Source organism: Odocoileus virginianus, unplaced genomic scaffold, assembly GCF_023699985.2.
Source record: "Odocoileus virginianus isolate 20LAN1187 ecotype Illinois unplaced genomic scaffold, Ovbor_1.2 Unplaced_Contig_7, whole genome shotgun sequence".
Classification (NCBI taxonomy): Eukaryota; Metazoa; Chordata; class Mammalia; order Artiodactyla; family Cervidae; genus Odocoileus; species Odocoileus virginianus.
The window spans coordinates 2,689,179-2,707,179 of record NW_027224324.1 but is presented as its reverse complement, the minus strand read 5'-3'; positions in this window follow the sequence as shown (position 1 = coordinate 2,707,179).

Sequence of the window (18,001 nt, the reverse complement as noted above, 5' to 3'; positions counted from 1 at the left end):
GGACTTGTTTTCCACAGTCAGAACAAGTCTTATAAAATAAAGTCAAAAGGAAAAAAGATAGGCACTTTAACCTGTTCTAAGCAAAACCAAACCCAACGAAACAAAAAGCCCAAGGATTTCCCTTCGGGCTTATTCATGGGAAGCATTTCAGTACCACTTACCCAGGTTTCTGAGCGGCTCATCGGCTTGATGCGTCGAGTTCGGGGCATTGGCTCTACGTGCGTGCACAGGATGCTACTTCTGCTATCACTGTGAGGGCGCAGCGGCACCAGCCACGTGCTGTGCGGGGCCTCTTCTAACTGACAGAGAAAACCTAGGTGGTTGTGGTGGTTTTATAGCTGACAGGAGGCTTCTGATAGATTGAATCAAATTATTAATTCAGAAGACTCTCAAGATTTGTCATCTCTCCTCTCTTGCATCTATTTACTCTTCTGAAAAGTCCAATGAACAAATTAAAAGTGTTAGCAATGATAAAATGAGTTCTGCTCAATTTTAAATGTTCAGAGCTCACATGTCAGGAATAATTTAGTTTAGAAGCTAAGCTTGTTGTCCTAGATCCCTTCGTGGTTTATGGGAGCGGGTCTTTGACGGTCTGCTGAGATGAACACATTTGAGACACGGCTGCGTTCTCTTCACCCTGTTCTCAGGTCTGCTGCTCCCTTGTGAGTGCTAGACTGGTGTTTCTTTCAAGGGACTTCTGTTGCTGTACCTTTAGGTAACCCAGTTTAGAAAGAAAAAACAATAAGGTAGTTTTGAGCATAAGTTCAAGCACAAAACCAACAAATGATTACTGATAGTGTGTGCATAATGGCAATTTACAAAAGCTTTGTAAATTACTTCATTGCTATCTATGAAACACAGAACAAGTAAAGTTCACTAAGCATCACTAGCTTCATCTTTAAAATGGGATAATTAGTTAAGATGGAGACAAAAATACAATGGATATTAAATATTATTAAAGAGCAGTATATTAAAACTTACAGTTATCTGTTAATGAATATATCATAATTTAGTATCCAGTTATATAGGAAAGTGTTGTGTTAAGTTGTATTATTGTCCCCAGATGTTTGAAGCTCCTCTCAAGGGAAGAATTACATTCCCCTGACCCACTGCTATCACACTTGGTGATGCGACTTACCTTGGCCAATGAAAATGAACAGAAATGATATATGTCACTTCTGAGTATAAATTTTAAGAGCCAATGTGTGGTTCACCATTTCTTTTTTCCCTGTGCCATGATAATCAGAAAAATGTAGACGGAGCCTGCTTCATCATCCTTGTTTCTGTTATGACATCAAAGTGTGAAAATGCAGTCTATCTGTAATAAATTCCATCAGCAGGAAATATACCATTTTTGTAAGCAACTAAGATTCTGAGATCCTTTGTACTGCAGTATAACCTCCCCTGCAAACCCCACCCCCCGCCCTCAGGAATATTTTACTTTGGGCCCCATGACTAAGCCATTCCCCAAACAGAGAAGGTTTCTTCATTTGGTATGTGTCTTTTCCAGTGGAAGGAACCTTTCCTTCCAGCAAGTGAATTTTAGGCTTGGCACTAGACTGAAAGCATTTTGGGGGCCCCCTGGTGCTTTGTTTTCTGGTAAATTGCAATTCTGGGCACTGATGCTTCACAACTCTGCGTAGCAGGCAAATGCTACTAGTATTTCTCAAATGGTCCTTTTCCAAAAACAACTTATGAATATAAAAATCAAAAGCTAAAGTCTCATTGTTCTTTGCTTGGAATGAATCCCGGACAACTGCATTGAATTTATTCATAATACATAAAAAGAAAAGGCTTAAGAAAATCTCAGTGGGAGTAAGAAGAGAAGGTAGGAAATTGGCAAGATAATGAAAATGAAATTTTACATAATCTTAAGGCAAAGAAGAGGCAAGGTCAAGGCTTTTTAATTAGAAATTTTATACCTTTGAAAATTAGGCTTGTTTACTTATAGTATTATATGTGTTTGACCATTAAATGTCTGTTTGAGTTCTAAATGTTAATTTCAAGGATGTCAGCTACCAACCTTTAATGGTGAGTCTCTTAAAGTTTTTAGTTCAGGGGCTGAATATGCAATAGAGCCTCAAGTTAGGTTCTCTTGGCTCAGGGTATAGAGAGTTGTAGGCATGATCTTCATAATATATATGAAAAGTGATCATATTTTAAATGTATCAAGGAAGATTGCTGTTTCATATTTTATTTCAGATAGGTCACAATGATGATTTTTAGTATTGAAAAACTATTATTTCCTGTATTATTTGACTGAATTGCTGTTACAAAATACTGTAGACTGGGTGGCTTAAATAACAAAACTTTATTTTCTCACAGTTTTGGAGGCTGGACACCTGCGATCACATTGCCAGTGTGGTTGGGTTCTGGTGAGGGTCCTGCTCGTGGCTTGCAGGTGGCTTCATTTTTGCTGTGTCCTCACCTGGAGACAGATCTATGGTGCCTCTTTCTCTTCCTATAAGGGTACCAGCTCTGATGGATTAGGGATCCACCCTTATGACCTTACTTAACCTAACCACCTCCTTGAAGCCTTATCTCCTTTCAGTCACATAGAGGGTTAGGAATTCAAAATGTGAATGTTGAAAAGGGGACACAACTTAATCCATAGCAATTCCTGATTTACTCATATTGATCACACTGGTTATTCATATTAAATTCAGGAATAAACCAAGGGTACCAGCACAAAAAGCTTTGACATTAAAGATCTTTACATTCCTTAGGGATTTTTCATCAGATAATTAAAGACCAATTTCATATTTCATTTATTTATTAAAAAAAATCATCAAGTAACCATTATATGTGGGGTGTTGTTCCAAATAGAGGTGTATCCAGAACAATACATACTAAAACCCCTGTCTTGGTGAAATGTATATTTTGGAGAACATTACAAGTGAGTCAGTATAACCTATAAGTAGATCTTGGCATTCTTCTTTATGATAGTCACCCTTGAACTGAGGTGCAACAATATAAAATAACTGCCTTAAATATAATAGATTTAAGAGTATACAACATCAATCATATACACAGAAATCCCAATTATTTTAAATAAGAGAATACAATCTTCCTCAGATGATGTTGGGAGGACCTTACCACTTCAAAGCATCTCACTGCCATCTGGTTTATAAAGTTAGTCTCTTATAAATAAACATTAAATCAAATTCAGCATTTTCCCTTTCCCCCTTCACCTGCCCTTTCTCAAGGCCTGATCTCAGCCTGGGCTGGGCTTAGATATTTTCTGGCTGGAAAGAATTTTTGTCCCCATCTGTCTGCCGGGAATTCAGTGTGCTCTGCTCTTGGGGCTTCAACCTGTTTTCACAGTGTCATTGTTGAAGAGTTCATGTCGGGTTAACTCAGCTCTTTTCCCCAGGCTAAATACAGCTCACAGGGATTGCCCTTTGGGAGTGTCCCCTATCACCAGCTGGTGGTGGTCACCTCTGGGCCCCAACTGGTTTCTTTTGACCTTCTAAGACTCGAGCTGCCTTTTCCACCTGCCCCTGCTCTCTGCTGGTCCTCTGAGAAGGAATCTTCCCGTGTCTTGGGATTTCAGCCCAGAGAGAGATGTGTGTGTGTGTGTGTGTGTGTGTGTGTGTGCGCGCGCGCGCGCACATGCACAGAAGTCTACATATTCTTACCACTTTCTTTAGGCATTTTCTGTCTAGCTCTGAGGCAGTCTCCTTTCTTTTGCATGGGAAGTACTGTGGGGTCATAAATGCTTATTTCTTACTCTGTGGCTTAAGGTGAAAATCCTATATTGTTTGGTTGTCAGTTTCTGCTTATTGCTGTTTAAAACACCTTTATCATTGTTATAATTTAGAAGATTCTTTTCCTTTTCTACAATGCTTGCATTCTTAAAATTGTCTAGAGGAGAACATAGGCAAAACACTCTCTGACATAAATCACAGCAGGATCCTCTATGACCCACCTCCCAGAACATTGGAAATAAAAGCAAAAATAAACAAATGGGACCTAATGAAACTTAAAAGCTTTTGCACAACAAAGGAAACTATAAACAAGGTGAAAAGGCAGCCCTCAGATTGGGAGAAAGTAATAGCAAACGAAGCAACAGACAAAGGATTAATCTCAAAAATATACAAGCAACTCCTCCAGCTCAATTCCAGAAAAATAAATGACCCAATCAAAAAATGGGCAAAGATCTAAACAGACATTTCTCCAAAGACATACAGATGGCCAACAAGCACATGAAAAGATGCTCAACATCACTAATTATCAGAGAAATGCAAATCAAAACCACAATGAGGTACCGTTACACGCCAGTCAGGATGGCTGCTATCCAAAAGTCTACAAGTAATAAATGCTGGAGAGGGTGTGGAGAAAAGGGAACCCTCTTACATTGTTGGTGGGAATGCAAACTAGTTCAGCCGCTATGGAGAAGAGTGTGGAGATTCCTTAAAAAATTGAAATTAGAACTGCCATACGACCCAGCAATCCCACTTCTGGGCATGCACACAAAGGAAACCAGATCTGAAAGAGACACGTGCACCCCAATGTTCATCGCAGCACTGTTTATAATAGCCAGGACATGGAAGCAACCTAGATGCCCATCAGCAGACGAATGGATAAGGAAACTGTGGTATATATACACCATGGAATATTACTCAGCCATTAAAAAGAATTCATTTGAATCAGTTCTAATGAGATGGGTGAAACTGGAGCTTATTATACAGAGTGAAGTAAGCCAGAAAGATAAAGACCAATACAGTATACTAATGCATATATATGGAATTTAGAAAGATGGTAACGATAACCCTATATGTAAAACAGAAAAAGAGACACAGATGTACAGAACAGAATTTTGGACTCTGTGGGAGAAGGCGAGGGTGGGATGTTTCTAAAGAACAGCATCAAAACATGTATATTATCTAGGGTGAAACAGATCACCAGCCCAGGCTGGATGCATGAGACAAGTGCTCGGGCCTGGTGCACTGGGAAGACCCAGAGGGATCGGGTGGAGAGGGAGGCAGGAGGGGGGATCAGGATGGGGAACACATGTAAATCCATGGCTGATTCATGTCAATGTATGACAAAAACCACTACAATATTGTAAAGTAATTAGCCTCCAACTAATAAATGGGAAAAAAAATGTCATCTCTGAAGAGAGCATTAAGTGTTAGCTTTAGAAGTTGAAGTCTGAGCTTCATCACCTTTGCTTTTAATTGGTTTCTGCCCTCTTGAATCTGAGGATGCCTCATAGCGTGGGTGGAGAACATCAGGGCAGCAAGAATGACCAGGAATAACAGTCACCAGACAACATTTCAAAACATTGTCCTCAGTCATGACAGCTTCAAAAGACATGAGAAAATAAAGTCAGTGCTCACCAACACTATGATCCAGGAAAATACTTCTTTTGTTTTAGAAACAACTGATTACATTTTTAAAAGTTGGATCTTAAGTTACTAATGTCCTGGGATACAGTTAGCATATTTTCGTGCATAAACTATTACAAATAAAAAACATGCTTTTGGCCAGTAATCAAAAGTATGAATATTCTGCTTCCAAAATAATTGAAACCAATTTTGGCCTGGATGACATCTAAAGGTTTTTGCATCAACAATGTAAAAGGTGTAAGTTTAGTTACCCCAAAGCTAAAATTCTGTCTAAAGCTAAAATTAGTAATACTGTCTTTAGCCTTATATGCAGATAAAGAAACCATCAAATTCCAGAGGAAACAATAAAAAGATCACATTATTATTTAAAATTCATGAAAAATCCCACTATAAATGATATCATACATATCCATTTTGCCAGTTTAGGATTTGATAATAGTGAATCCCCAAGATTTCTTCCACTCCCCCTACCCTTCTCCAGTATTTCCATCACATTGTTCCTTCAGGCCCTTTTTCAGTATTTATAATAACTCACATGATATCTCAACTTTCTAATTCAGTATCTCCCCCAGTGAACCTGAGTGCCCAGGAAGGCACAGACCATGCTTGTTAACAGTGTCTACCTACTCCGCACACAGAACCACATACAGCACGCATATTTGCTGGGTGCTCAGTAAACATTAATGATGCTAGAATGGTCCCATTTACCTCTGTCTCCATAAGGAAAGTAAGTTTGAAGTAGTTTGTGATGATTCACATACCTGAATTTAGATATAAAACAAAAGGGACTATGATCAAGACTGAGGCTTCTCTGAGGCTCAGATTCTTCTCAGAATCAGAGAAACAGATTCTTCCTCTTCCAAAGGGCTTCTGGAAATCTTCCAGTTGTACCTACAGAAGATTTTCTAGGAGGAGCCTATTTAGAATGCAGATATGGTAACTCCTCATGTTATTTAACCAGTCAGATTATAGTACACTGACATTCATACAGGGCAACATGAAGTGTTTTTATCTATAGTCCTCAGAACATGGGCAGTCTTAGAAATAAGCATATATCCTTAAATGATTAGCTGATTTTTTTCATATCTCTCCTATTAAAATTTCTTTCTTATCTTTGTTAATTCTCTGGCAATCAATCTGTAGGTTAAATCCAAAATAGATTTGCTTTTTGTTCATTTATCTCATAGCTAGTGCTTTGAGAACTAATGCTCTCAAGTCAGATGGTATGTTAAAATTTTTATGATCAACTTTAATTTTATATGAACTTACATATATAGGAATACCTTTAGAAGGTTTTTTAATCAACAAAGGAAAGGACTATTAAAACATTTGAGGTTAGAAGTTTGTCAACTTGATGCAATCTCATTTAGTCATTTGCTATTGTTATCTTGAGTGAAGATGATGACAGTGAGAAGTCCATTTGATATGTGAGTTTCCTTAGCCGTATCTGGTTTCCATGGTGTCTTCTCCTAAATTAGCTCTTCTCCCCCTCACTCATGCCACTCTTATTTAGTGTCCCAAATTTCTGACGCATCAGATCATACAGTAAAAGGGCTGAATATCAGAAATGAAAAACTGACGGCCTGATGTAGAAACCATTCTCACCACAAATGATGGCTTTAGAATCCTACCCTAACTTTGTGGAGCAATGGAACTCAAAGTTTTAGTGGACTGTCAGTCAAGCATTAGTTTGATGCCAAATGATAGATTTTATTTTGGCTTTTAAACATTTATTTAACCCCAAACTCAACCATTGTGTAAATTAGTAGGTCCAGCAGTAGTATGTGATTTGGGTATAAGTACTTTTTCCCCCTTCTATTCTTGGGGCATAAAAGAAGAAAGGAGAGCAGAAAAAATAATGTTTTTTGTTTGCAAATGGAGGACTGGGATTGGGATGGAAGTTGGCAAAAACAGGCAGTTTCCTTTTAGATTTATTTCAGCTGAAGCAACACACTATTGAACTTCAGAATAAAAAGCCAGTGGATGACATTAATTTACTTTTTATTAAACACTGATAGTACAAATATATTTTTAAGCTGGTTATTTTTCTTTTGAAGTTTACTAACTAGGGAATTAGTTAGGAAAACAACACAGCTGAACCTTGAACAATGCAGATTTGAATGGCACAGGTCCATTTATATGCAGATGTTTTTCAATATTACATGAGACAGTACTGCACGACTGGTGGTTGGGTGAATCTGAGATGTGGAACTGTGGATACTGTAAGTTACATCTGATTGTAAGTTATATGCTAACTAAAAGTTATGTGTAGATTTTCAACTGTTTGTAGGGTCAATGCCCCTAACTATTGTATTGTTCAAGACATCCAAAGGACATAATGTTGAGAGAGAATTAGAGTAAGTCTGTGTCCTTGCAGTTGTGTGTTGTTATTATCCCTGCATGGTCTTTCAGAAGCCCTATAATGTTCTTGATGAGTTTCAGTGTATTCTGGGACAACTAGGAATTACTGGAAGGCTTCACTCAAGGAGGATATTTATCTGGAGATTTCAGAGAGAAGTAGTTTGGAACACTTAACACATTTTCAGAGAAGAAAGATATTTTTTCATTTATCTACTCCCGTATTCAACCAATATAAACTGTGTGCCTACTTTGTGCATAACAAAATGATAGATGAGACAGATACTGGCTACTATTTTTGCCCGACTCCAGGAGGAACCAAACTGCCACTGAGTTTTTTCCCTCATAGACCAAACAGTTTAGCTGGGGAGAGAGGCACTAATTAAATATTACCCAACTAGAAATATGGTGAAAATTTATCTTGGGAAAGAGAGGAGAGGTCCGGTACTAATTGTAGCAGTGGAAGGTTCTACCAGAGCATGTGGTCTGTATCAGAGAGCTGCTGCTACTGCTAAGTCGCTTCAGTCGTGTCCGACTCTGTGCAACCCTATGGACAGCAGCCCACCAGGCTCCCCCATCCCTGGGATTCTCCAGGCAAGAACACTGGAGTGGGTTGCCATTTCCTTCTCCAGTGCATGAAAGTGAAGTCGCTCAGTCGTGTCCGACTCTTAGCGACCCCATGGACTGCAGCCCACCAGGCTCCTCTGTCCATGGGATTTTCCAGGCAAGAGTACTGGAGTGGGGTGCCATTGCCTTCTCCGGCCAGAGAGTTAAGAAAGCCTATAAATTAATACACAAAGAAAGGAAAAGAATCAAAGATGACATTGCAGTAGAAGATCAGCGCTGAGAGCATCTGCCTCTTTCTATTTGGCACCTCTCCAGAAGCAAGTGGGCAGGTGCCTGAGGTGTGGACACTTTTGACCTGTAATCCCTGAGAACATGGTCACTGACAGCTAGGTAGAAGCGCATGTGAATTAGAAGCTGAATAAAACCAAGGCAAAGAATGTGGAGCTCTGAGTTGGTGAAAGCAAGACTGTGAGAGTGGTTTATAAGGAACAGATGCAAGGGGGAGGGACAAAGCAGAGATCAGATATGTGCAGAGGTGATTTCAGAAGATTATAATAGAATTCAGTTTATGGGGTATCTAATATGGGCCAGGTCCTCTGATACAGGTCAAAACCTATCATAGATTGTGCTGACTCTAAAGCACTTTTTTTTTTACGATGTAGAAAATTTTGGTGGGTTTTTATAAAGCTTTTGGTGGTCAATGATAAGGAAACTAATTTTATTAGATAGTACTTCATACATGCTAGCTTTTGTGTTCAAAAGACAGTTAAAAATTAAATGAATTTTTTGTTCTATTAGATAAGTTGTAGTGACTTTATACTTTCTAAACTTCTCCATATTAAAAACTGTGGCTAATTTTATCCAGCCAGGGCAGAGATGGCTATGTTTATGGTGTCTTAAAGTCCTGTGGCGGCCACAAAGGGGAGAGGGAGAGAGCAAACGGAGTATTTGGTTCCCCTTGTGACTTCAGTCTGATTAGCTCTGATTTTCCTAAGTGGGCTAACTTAAGTTTTTCTTGGGTATGTTTTACAAAGTTTTTTCTAATAGAAGTAATGTTTATAAACCCTAAAATCGGTGTGAACCCTGAAATTATACCAGTCTTCCAACCAATGATCATTCCCTCAAATACACAAGGTTATGTGAAAATTTGAAAGCCACACTTTAAAGATTGTAGTTTAAAAAATGTCATATAACTCAAATTCATTTAAATGCCAATCAACAAGCTGTTCTTGATAACAGAAAATTGTAGCATAAACTTTCATTTTTAGCTTCCCATTTCCCTTTAAACCAGTTGTGTAACTTCAATTTATGCAGGTTCATTTTCTCCCAAAACTTGCTTGCTTTGTCCTTTATCTTGCCCTCCAAATTATGCACATAAACTACCTCCAATAATTTTAAAATGGAAATTGTACCACCTCCTAAGAATAGTGTCTCTTAACACAGCATGCTATGGTTTAGCAGTTTTCACTGACAGCATCTCTCCTAGTATTTTAATCAAACATTTACCTAGATTTTTCTGACACAGTAATCATACTACTTTATATGAGAAACAGAATATTGATGCAGACTTTCTCCTCTGTGATTTTAAAAGACAATACTGAAAAATACAAACTATTTATGAGCTTAGAACATTCATTTTATCAAAAAGACTCAAAAAAGATTCTACGTATTCACTACCTAAGGAAGAAGGTATTCACCACCAAAGTCTTTGTAGATCAGAATGAGTAAAATGATTTTAAAAGTTCGGAACAGTCAGTGCCCCTGTTAAGGTTAACTAATTACCCACATCCTGACCCTAGCTGTCTTTGCTAATTTGAATTTTCTGGAATGCTGCTGATCCAGGATTGACATTCTTTATGAAATTAACTTGTTTCCTAATTCTTCTGTGCTTAAACTTTCACCCCCTTATTTGTTCACTTATTCACTCATACATGCGTTTATAAATACAGAATTGATGGAGTAACCTCTCTGTCCTAGGTACAGTTTTGGCTGCAGGAACATATCTGTGGAGAAAATTAATAAAGTCCCTGCCCCTTTGGAGGTTGGATAACCCTTTCGTGGGGAGCCAGGCTCTGCAGTCAGACTTCCTGGAGGTACCCCGGCTCTGCCTGCATAACCTCGGGCCGGCTATTTAACATCCAGCACTTGTTTCTGTATAAAGAAGAGAACATTCGTTTCAACTTCATCGGGGTGTATACGGGTCAAATGATTTAGTACCGTACTTGTAAAGCATTGAAAAGGGTACTTGACTCCTATTGGGAGCTCAGTAAGTTAGCTCTTATTATAAATAAATGAGTAAATGTAAAATATTATTTTGTATGGACACAATGCTGTGAAGAAAATTGAAGTAACAAGGAGTTAGAGAGTGAATAAAGTTGGGGTGGGTTGTGTGGCTAGTCAGGTTGGGGAAAGTTTCTCTGAGAAAGTGACATTTGACCCGAACTCCTCAAAGAAGTTGGTCATTACCTCAAACTGAAGACTGAAAGCCAGAAGAGACTTGAACATGTGTATGATGAGCAGGCTTGTACCCTATTTATCCATCTTCCAAGGCCTCTTTCTGGATTTCTGTGATTGTTGAATTAGAAAGAATGATGAAATGGAATCAGACAGAGATAGGCTGAGAAACCAAAATTTAAAACTCAAGCCAACTCTCTTCTCCTTTTTTTCACAATAAAAACAGTAGTCAGTCAAGGTTTTCAAATGATAGTCTGTTACGTGCGTATACCAAAGAAAGAAACTCGGGCCATTTACCTGGGGTCTCTGACCTACATGATATATATGTAGATCACCTTAATTGATTGGTTTCTGAGTTCTGTCTCCAGGAAGTCATATTCCTTACAAAGTCCAAGAGATGCTCAGAATTCTTTCTGAGAATATATACACTGGTCTGGGAGCTCCCCTGATGGCTCAGTGGGTAAAGAATCTGCCTGTAATGCAGGACATACAGGGCACATGGGTTCAGTCCCTGGGTTGGGAAGATGCCTTGGAGGAGAAAAATGGTAACCTACTCCAGGATTTTTGCCTGAAAAATCCCATGGACAGAGCAGCCTGGCAGGCAACAGTCCAAAGGGTCACAAAGTCTCAGACACGACTAAGCGCAAGCATCACTGGTTTTAAGGTTTTGTGGAAATTAATAGCTGATTGTTTTAATTAAATTAATTTATTCTTAAATTGAAGTATAGCTAATTTGCAATGTTGTGTGAGCTTCAGGTATACACAAAGTGATTCAGTTTTATATATATATTTCAGATCCTTTTTCATCATAGATTATTACAAGTTATAGAATATGTTTCTAGCTGATCCATTTTAGAGTGGAGCTAAATGATACTGGATTAAAAAATATGAAATCATTATTTTTTTAGATCTACTAATCACTCATTTTCTTAGAGTTTCTGTCTTAAATCATGAAGACAAATGCCCAGACCCCATGTTGTGCAGATGGAAACAAACAAAAAAGAAGATATCCATGTAGAGAGCCAGGTCTCCTTTAAAATGTAAGAGGCAACAAAAACTACTGAGAAGAGAGAATATTATAACTTACAAGTTAGATAAGTTGATTTTATTTTTCTTGGAGCTTGACCTAAGTTATAGTTACCTAAAATCAGATTTTTTTTTTCATTCCCATTGTTAATTTTTAACTCTTAGCTATTTAAAAAAACACTTATTTGTATATGTCAAGGAGCATAATTTTTGATGCAGGCACAATTTTGGCATTTTTTAAGTGTATACACTTAGCAAGCTTCTCATTAGAGTTGGATTTGTTTTAACACTCTCCCATAAGTTGGCCCCAAATTCCCTTATCCTTCCACATCCTATTCTTATCCACCCAGCACTTTAGGCACGCTGAAGAACTCATGATCCCCTAAGTGTCTGCAGACATTTATTTCTCCTAGTCCTTCCCTCCAAACACTTTTCTTTATCAGGACTTAATAACCTTCCTTTGAAGGAAGATATCATTCATTTTAATTACAGGAAGCAATAATACAGTGGTCTAGATAGTGTGAAAGCAGAAGAATGGACCCATAAAAATACTTGTAAGAAGAGGAGTTAGTGAAATAAAAGTGCAGACTAGTAAGCAATGTGGTGTAGTTTCTAAAACTCTCTGAAAGTCAGGAAGGACCAGGTGTGGCAATAAAACTGTGTTTGGGGAGTAGACTAACTGTTGCATAAAAAGCTGTCAATGGTTAGCAGAGTTATGATTATGAAAATATTTTTAGCCTTTGTTTTTATAAACATGTAATTTCATTAACAAACAATGGCTAGTGAAAAATAAATTTGCAGAGCGAAGTTTCCATGAGTCCTGGAAACACCCCTTAACTCATAGTTTCCATGACTGTATAGGTCTCTGTAGTTGGTCAGCCTCAGTAATGACAGTCTGGCACACATGTCCTCACCCAGATCCTTCCTTCTTCCAGACTAGTGACGATATTTATATTAGCACAATTTGGAGCAGCTGAAGATTTCTTTTGTTTGTATCAAGTTTGATGTGAGAGAATGTATTTTATCACTTTATGGGGCACGCTCAGTTTTCTTCTCTATGTTAGGTGAATAAATTCAGGTCATGGAAGCTTTTTGAGTGTTTTTGCTTTTTTATTGATACTGGTTAAATGTTTCCACTGACTTTTATTTCTCTATAGCCAATCCAAAATAAATAGTGTTTTAGTAACTCTTACTTTTTTCTATCTCAGTTGTCAGAGATAGAACAACACTGTTGTTCCAAATTAATTTTAATTGAAAAGTACAGTAGAAGCTGAAACTATACCCCAGTATTTTGCAAGAAACTGAAAAGGTATATAAATGAAGAACTGTTTTTGAAAGTGGTACACACATATTTAAAATTTATATGTATGTAATTTGTTCATTAGTTGAATGATGTAGGACCAGGTGGAACAGATTGTGCAGTAATTTAATTCAGAGTTCTTTTGCTGCTTTATTATTCTTCATTATTTTATAGCAATATTAATCATATTTAATTCAACTACATTTTTCATTTTTTTAAGAAATTGGAGTTTATTGAATCTTTCCAAAGATTTCAACTTAATTTTCATAGAAACAGCTGCATGTTTTCATTCACTCATAACTTTGTATTATTCTTGATTAAATTTAATAATTGTAATAAAAATACTCAAACAGGATTGACAACAATTATTAGTGAGCTTACAATTCAACTGGTACTTGCTAGTGGTCACAAATATACTGCAAAGTTGATTACTAATTACAAACAGTTACTATCCTATGTGCATGCATGCTCAGTAGTGTCCAACTCTTTGCAACCCCAGGGACTGTGTAGCCTGCCAGGGTTTGTCCTCTGTCCATGGGATTTCCCAGGCATGAATACCAGAGTAGGTTGCCATTTCCTTCTTCAGGGGATCCTCCCAATCCAGGAATCGAACCTGCATCTTCTGCCTTGGCAGACAGATTCTTGACCACTGCGCCACCTGGGAAGTCGAATGTCCTGTGAGCAGCAACAGCGTGGGCTTTCCTGGTGGCTCAGCAGTAGAGAATCTGCCTGCAATGCAGGAGACCTGGGCTTGATCCCTGTGTCAAGAAGATCCCCTGGAGGAGGGACGGCAACCCACTCTAAGTACTCTTGCCTAGAGAATCCCATGGCCAGAGGAGCCTGGCAGGCTGCAGTCCATGGGGTCACACAGAGTCAGACACGACTGAAGTGACTAATTGAGCAGCAATAATATAATTCACTGGGAAACAGAGAACCTCCACTATTCAGTTATCACTGGCAACTCAGTTAAATAGAGGTTGACTAAAATAGTGCAGTGATTTCTAACTTACAGTAACATTTTTGCTTGAAATGAGTGCAGTTTGTAGTGTCACATGAAAAGCTGGAAAGTATATCTTGGACTATGAATTTTTTATGAATGTTTTCACTGGTTTATTGATCTGCTAGTAAAGTAACATTAACAAATCATTAAATGTTTTAATTAATTTACTAAAACCAATTGAAATGATTTTCTTTTTTAGAACAGCAGAGTGATTCAGAGTGTAAGCTCTGGATTCAGATGGTTTAGGGTCATATTTCAGCTGCATTATTTATTAACTGGAACCTTAGGAAAGTTATTTAACCTCTCTGTGCCTTATTCTTCAGCTGTAAAATGGGCATAGTGATGGCAGTGAGTTAATAGAGCTGTGAGGGCTAGATGAGATAATATATACACTCTGCTCAGCATTGCGCCTGGACCGCAGAAGGAATTCAGTAAGAATAGCTACAGTAACTCAGTACCCTACACGCAAATGAGTTTCATTCAAAGAGCATGTTCAAAAGTCCAATTTAAGTCCAACAAGTTAGCCTAGGTACCCAACTAACACAATTGGCTATATAGTACTGTACTGTAATAGGTTTATAATACTTTTCACACAAATAATACATAAAAAATAGACACAAAAACAAAACATTTTTAATCTTACAGTGAGTGCCTTGAGTGGTACAGCAGTACAGTACAACAACTGGTACTTTAGAAGTACCAGCTACATCACCACTGCTTTCACACCTGCTCGCAGGTGTCCTGGGCTTGAGATTAAGATTCTGTGCTGTGAACTCTAACAAGTGCTGTCTGGTAAAGTACCGCAGAGCACAGCCGCCGGAAGAGTGTGCACACGTTTTCCGTGTGTGTCCGACACGAGCACTCACTGAGGTGACTGGACATGAGAACTTACTTACATTTGCATCTTTGCAAGTTCACAACTTGAAGGTTCATGTGTAGGGCACTTACTGCATTATTATGGTTCTCAACCTTGTTTTTTCATTTGTGCCTAAAATATTAGAAAGAGGGCTGGTTATGTCCAGAATACCCATGAACTAAACCTTGAGATGGGAACTAGGGAAAGGAAATCAACTAGAAGAATCTGGATGAAGGGGGTTGAAATGTGGTTATATCTACTTATTAAAAATTGAGATTTTCTTTGTGTCTAAACAAAAAGATCATGTTTTTGACAATTCTGATTCAAAGATTTTGCAAAGTATCTTGATTCAAATTCTAACCAATGTCTGACTTATGTGAAAATACCTCTTTAGTAATGAGTTTTGAAAATATATTTATAAAAAAATCCCAAATGAACAATTAGTATTTAAATAAGTTTTCTATGTTTTTATAAATGCATAGCATATTACAAACACTATAAACTAATTTGTAAGTTTTCAATATCTTAGAAGCCATTCTATCTGAATTTTTAAGGGATGTATCTTTGGTATTGTAACACTTTTAAGTCAAATTAATTGGACTTTATTTTCCATAAGAAAAAAGATGTTTCTTTTAAAAACAATAAAAATGTCAAATCAATAATATTGGTATTGATGTGTTCCTGAATTTATGTCTGTAATATCTGGGAAGGTATGTAGGTAACATCTATTACCAGGAAGAAAAATAATTAGATGATTATTTATATATTGTGAAATAGAAAAGACAATAAAACATTTAGAAACATATGTATACATATGTTTATACATTTACTGTATAAATTTAAATGCAAATATGAATAGACGTATTTCTCCCATACCCTCTCTCCACATTCCACATCAATTCAAATTTCAGGCCTGCTGCCATCTGGGAATCTCTTTTCTTGCTCTCAGCTCTTTCTTCTTATTCCACATGATTTCCTTTGTCTTTCTCACTGTTCTGTAGGTGGCTGCCATCTCTTTCCTTCACAAAGATGTGACGTTTTGTGACTCGGCTATTCCTGGTTCTGTCCTCAGGAAACTGCTCAGATCTCTCAATGATGAAAACTTTATGTACTTCAGATTCCCTAGCCATCCATTTACAAAACAAGGCAGATCTTCATCTTCTGATATTGGCCACTTCTCATGGTATACCTTAAGATGTTGTTAGGTTGATGTGTGGTGGGAGCAATGCTGTTGGAAAAATGGTACCCGTAGACTTGTTCCTTGGAGGGTTGCCACAAACCTTCAATTTCTAAAAAATGCAATGCCTATTAAGCAAAATAGAACAAGGTATCCCGGTACTGTTGTAAGTGTCTGTTTAGGATCTTACAGAACAAGGAGTGCATGATACCTGCACATAGCTCTTAATGGGTCAGAGCAGAGATATACCAAGGCAAATATCTTACTGATTAGATACCTGTTGTCTTCCATGTAAACAGTTATTTGAAAATACATCTCTTTGTTCTTTGAGTATTTTATTTGGGAAATTTTCAAATCTATAGAAAAGTTGAGTGAAGAGTATCATATTCACCTTCACATCCTTCACTTAGATTCACGAGTTGTTAATGTTTTGGCACATTCACTTCAGGAGGGATTCTTGTTCAGTCACTAAGTCATGTCCAACTCTGTGACACCACAGATAGCAGCATGTAAGGCTTCCCCGTCCTTCACTATCTCCCAGAGTTTGCTTAAACTCATATCCATTGAGTTGGTGATGCCATCCAACCATCTCATCCTCTGTGCCCCCTTCTCTTCCTGCCCTCAATCTTTCCCAGCATCAGGGTCTTTTCCATTGAGTCGGCTCTTTGCATCTGCTGGCCAAATTTTTTGAACTTCAGCTCCAGCATGAATGAATGTTCAGGGTTGATTTCCTTTAAGATTGGCTGGTTTGATATCCTTGCTGTCCAAGAGACTCTCGAGTCTTCTTCAGTACCACAATTCAAAAACATCGATTCTTTAGCACTCAGACTTCTTTATGGTCCAACTCTCACATCCTTACATGACTAGTGGAAAAACTATAGCTTTGACTAAAAGAGCTTTTGTTGGCAAAATGATGTCTCTGCTTCTTAATATGCTGTCTGGGTTTGTCATAGATTTCCTTCCAAGAAGCATCATCTTTAATTTCATGGCTGCGCTCACCATCAGCAATGGTTTTGGAGCCCAAGAAAATAATATTTGTCTCTCTTTCCACTTTTCCCCATCTATTTGCCATGAAGTGATGGGACTGGATGTCATGATATAGTTTTTTGAATATTGAGTTTTAAGCCAGCTTTTCACTCTGCTCTTCCACTCTCATGATGAGGCTCTTCAGTTACATATAATATAGAATGACATTATGTTTCCTAAGTTTATAGCAGCCTCAGGCTTAGAATGAGCTCCTATTAATAAGTTGTGGTAGGATTTATAGTCCACCCAAAGGTCTCCCAGCTCCTCTCTTATTTCTGAGATGTCCTGGACATGTCTCAGGTGTACATATGGGTAAGTATGTTGGTTACCATAGCCTTCCATGAGGAAATATACTGTATATATAAAGACATGACCTGAAAACTTCCCACAGTCCTCACCTTCCCATCAGGCATCAAGAACTCTGATCCAGCATCTCCTTAGCAGAGCTAACACTGCCTCCAGTAAATGATGCATGTTTCTCTCTCAGGCTCTTACTTCTGTTCTGTGCTTTGTAATATTCTTTATACCTTGGAACCAAGTCCATTTATAAGTGCTTCCCTGTTTCTTCTTTCATGTTACACAAATCACAAAGGTACCAAAGCAGGGCTGCTTTCCCCAGTGCCTCTCTTTAAAAAAATAAAACTTTGCTTATATTTAATGCAGTTAATATCTTCACCAAAAGACTCAAATGTGAGTTCCCGAGGAAGTCGGCTATGAACAGACTCCTTGTCATCACCTTTCAGTGAAGTCAAGTCCATCTTTCTGACTTCCATCTGCCTGCCTTTGTTCTCTCGTAGGAAAAGTCCCCTTGAGCAGGCTCTGCAGTCTCTTATGCAAGTTGACCCCTGATGAACCCACCATATTTCAATGCCTGTCATGGACACCA